General features: G+C 40.8%; 1 non-coding gene across 1 annotated transcript; it reads right to left on the minus strand.

The window, feature by feature from the left end:
* Window positions 1-829: 829 nt before the first annotated feature.
* Window positions 830-911, minus strand: trnas-gcu (transfer RNA serine (anticodon GCU)). Its single transcript has one exon. It is a non-coding gene; the product is annotated as a tRNA-Ser (tRNA).
* Window positions 912-4551: the final 3640 nt, after the last annotated feature.

Consider the following 4551-nt stretch of genomic DNA (forward strand, 5'->3'; position numbering starts at 1 on the left):
ATCTGCGTGCTTAAGACTGTGGGTAAAAATGGGATTCACTGCTGCTTCATTCAGCCACACGGGTATTAGAACGAAACGTCTGTTAATGACATGTGTTTAAAGACTCTTGCAATCATTTCATGTTTATGCTGCATTAATCTGCGGTTATTGACCCACAGTTTAGATTCAGTCCCTGCAGTTAACTTGCTGACTTCTCCAGTTTTTTCATAGTTCAATGTGATGCATCAAGTGTGTGTATAACGAGAGGGAGCTTGTTTCCCACATCTTTTGTTTATATGTGTCTTATGTCCAGCCTTCACCAATGGCTAGAGCAAGGGAAAGGATGAGACCAATGTGTAAGTCTGTCCCTGCCCATGCACGGCACCCACATCGGTAATTCTCTACTGTGCATTTACAGCCAGTTATTGGGGGCTCCTACACCCAGCCCCTGCCACTTTTGAAAGATATCCATTGTTTTGTGCTGTCTCTCTGTGCTCTTTTCACCAAGGTGAATCACTTCTACCCAACCTGCTACAGATTTCATCTGACAAAACACTTATTAAGAATCCCACTGCATAAACATGCACCTCGCATCTCTCGTTATTTGGTTTTCCTGGATCTCTACTCAGACAATAAAAGTTCACGGTAATTGACTTGGAAAAGAAAATGGAGTTCCTTTTAACTATTCCAACTCAATCTACATTTCAATGCAGTTTAGGCAACAAAATCAAATTATTCTTTGAAACTTTATAATAGCGTCGATGCATATAAACACACTATTGGAGTTCCAATTTCAATAAGACAGATGTGATCATCCAAAAACAGCAACATTGAAAATAGTCAGTAACAGCGACGAGAATGGGATTCGAACCCACGCGTGCAGTGCACAATGGATTAGCAGTCCATCGCCTTAACCTCTCGGCCACCTCGTCAGCTGTGCGTGCGTCTGTCTGATCTTATGAATAAGTGAATTGCGTAAATCATGCACACCATAGCTATTTCTCCTTGGTATTGGTGAAATGATAAATAGCACAGTATGGTTCCAAGAGTATCGTCTGACCTCTGGGTGTGGGGCAAGCGCACTCCCACTGTGACACTCTGCTCACAGTGATCAGAGCAAAAATGAAGAAATGGCTATGCAACAAGATCTGTTGAATTCTGTGAAGATTTGAAGTCAATGGAGTGGAGAGCCGGTGACAGCAGGAGATGTAAAGTTGTGTGTGAGGAATCGTTTTACAAACTGGAGGAGAGTGCATAGTGCTCAGTGTCATTATTGGGAACATCTTTCTTCTGCTCAGATATTTTTGACACGCCCTTGCGTACAGGACAGACAATTTCAAAATCCTAAATAAGGCTAAACTGACAACTGAATTCAACAATGCAAAAACCTTGATCTGTATCATTTTCCTGGGCTGTACGACACCAAGTCACTGTATGATCACAGCAACACAGTGAGCAAATGTCAGAAGGAAAATGAGTGCAGTTCCAGAGCGCATGCTGGGAGCAGCAGTTGACACACGGGGAAGTGCATTTCCCATAACATGAACTCTTCCCAAATAGCAGACTGTGGTGGAAGAATTCAGAGTGGTTTACACTTTGGAATTTGATGCCAGAGACACAATGGAGATCTATCATTGAGTCTGTTCAAGATGACGATTTGAACATTTCTACCGATGAAAAACAAAATAAAAAACTCATGGGTCAGGCAATGCAAATGTTGAATTTGTACATTTCAACAAACTACCCATCTTTGCAATGAGTAGCTCACCACATTCCTCAAACGGGGTCAGAACCACTGGTGAAGAAGATCGCATCATGCCAGTCAACAGCTATGGAATCAGAGAAGCTCGGTTCCTTACCGTTAAGGTACAGCCAGGAATGTGGAGGTAAGCATTAATGTGTCGCTTCAATGCTGCAGGTGACGAGTGCAAGGTATCCCTGTGCCAGTATCGTGGGCTGTGCTCTGCCGAAGTTTTAAGTTTGAGCATCACATGGAGCAGCTTCGATTTGTCGTCGTGTTCAGAGGTACGGATAGAAGGTGATATTGAGCAAAGTCAAGTTTATGGAAAAGTACCAGTTTTTGTGGATTGAGAAACGACCTTTTCTGGATAATGACACCTTGATCAACAAACATACTACAAATATTTAAAACTTGAAGAGACAAGTGTGGGGAGAGAGCCGAAGGTGATTTATTAGTAGATGGATGACGTTTCCCATGTGCACTGCGATAAATTCCGAGAAAACCGATGTTGATCTGGTTTCATGTTATGCGGTTTGTTGCAAACTCGCAATGGTCATTGTAATAATCAAAAAAAAAAGACTGATCGCATAGGACCGTCAATTTTAGTCTGAGCATCTTTCAGCTGAATTGGTGTGCTGCAGAAAAGTACAGAGGGTTAAAAATACAAAAAAGACAGGGTCTACTTGGTGGTGGAGATAAGAAAGTGTGATATACACCCAATATCATATGAATGTGATCAAATGTTTAAAATAGGTGTTGCGTCTTCAAGTGACGATTCAATTGCTACCCATTAGGATGCAACTTCTGCCTGCAGTTATTTTATGATATCAGCCCCATTTAGAATGCTTCACCTTGAATAATACGCTACACCTTTCAAATCCATGAACTTTTTATACTCAGTCTTATTCAGCTGAACGTGTTCATGAAATGGCCTTTGTGTCTGAAAACAATTAACTTCGAAATTAAACCACACCCACACGTTTTCTTTCTTTCAATGTTAAATTCCTTCCTTGTCCGTTTGTTCGTGCGTCTTTTAAAACACTACTAAATCAGAAATGTACGTTTTATTTCTGGAAAGTCATTCAGGATTTCAGTAACTTTATTGAGTGGAAGAAACTCTCATCCAATCTTTTCTTAATCATTCACTAATAGTTTTGAAGCTCTAACTAAAGTTGTTGCTTGACTCGAAAGAGGGAATTTCCCCGATTTAGTCACTTCAAACCACACATTATGTGAAAATCTCTTTTGTTTGCTTTTAAACTTGAGTGTTTCTCGTCCAGCATTTCCACAACTCGTGAATAAACTCCTTCATTCTGTCTATCATGCCGATGAAACCATTTCTATTCTTTCTGATGTCTTTATGTCTCGGGAAACCCCATCTCTGGGTTTCCTAATATCTTGATATTCAGTAAGCAGTGTCTGTGCCTTTTCTAACCTCTTCACATGTCTTTGATGGAGAATGAGGACAAGGATTACACACAAAGCTCCCACTGAGGGTGACCGAAAGATTTCACAGTTACGTGATGAACTCTTTGCTTTTTAAATATAATTTCTCAAAATCTCCATGACCCGAGTGAGTCTCAGCTATTTCTGAATGGTAACTGAAGTTCAAATACATCACAGTCGAGCTCTCGTCATCCCAGTGCAGACTGATTCTGGACAGTAAATATCATTACGAAATGCCACAGTGGATCTGAAATCAACACTTTCTACATAGTAATTATCGTAGCTATTGTTACGTATGTCCGTGTTCTTGCCCACTTTGTTAATCAATTCATGTGTCCCTGTATTGAGTTTTACTGAATTATTAATTTGTGAGAGGAGACATTCCCTTCACCTCTTAATCGAAACTCCATGGAGCATTGAATAATTGTACTTATATGCTTCCAGAGGATAGTCCTGCCATTACTGCGATGTATCAGTAAACTTTCTCCACGTATTCTCGAAGGCAAGGATTTCCTTCGACAGTTTAGGAGATCATTACAGCACTGAAGCCCATGTCTGCGTTCATTCAAACTAAAGCAGTTGCAGCAAGGGTTTCAGATTAAGATTTTGCAATCTGCTTGCATTGCTTGTCCTAATTCCAAATTGTGGTATGTTTGTGAATGATAGCATTTTCGGAATCTTGAGCAATGACATTTAAATTTTGCCAGAACACTATCATTCACTGTTCTCCCTTTCCCTTATGGTTCTCCATTTAATATCCTGTATTTGTTCAGTTTATCTTACTGTTTCAACAATTCAAACAATCTCGCTCCTGATTACCAATCTGAGAGAATACCATAATTTTGTTAATTTATATACTGTGCAGCTGTAGGGCACGGTGACCAAGTGGAAAGGCATTGGTCACGTGAACCAAGTAGCAGTAGCGGGCTGGTGCAATCTGGCCATTCGATCGTAGTCATATTCAAAACGTTTAACATAATCTTGAGCCAAACCATATTCGTAGAAAATAAGAAAACAAAGCGAAAGTACCGCCGATGTTGAAAATCAAACAAAAACAGTGGTCGCTGGAAAAGTTCAGAAAGTCTGCCAGAATCTGTGGAGGGACGGACCCAGTGGATCTGAAACGTTAACTGTGATTCATCTGCACAAATGCTGCCAGCTCTGCTGAGGTTTTACTGCAATTTCTGTTTATTTTTGAGATTGGCAGATGTTGCAGCACGTTATGAGAACGGTGCTTTCTGGAGGCAAACAGACAGCACGGACCTGGTAATGTGAAATGAAACCACAATAATGAATGAATCGAAAGTGTGAAGCTGGAAAAGCACAGCAGGTCAGGCAGCATCCGAGGAGCAGGAGAATGGACGTTTCAGGCGTAAGCCCTTCAT

The sequence above is a fragment of the Chiloscyllium plagiosum genome, unplaced genomic scaffold, assembly GCF_037043375.1.
Source record: "Chiloscyllium plagiosum isolate Xiang-an unplaced genomic scaffold, Cpla_swu_hap1 HiC_scaffold_31, whole genome shotgun sequence".
Taxonomy (NCBI): Eukaryota; Metazoa; Chordata; class Chondrichthyes; order Orectolobiformes; family Hemiscylliidae; genus Chiloscyllium; species Chiloscyllium plagiosum.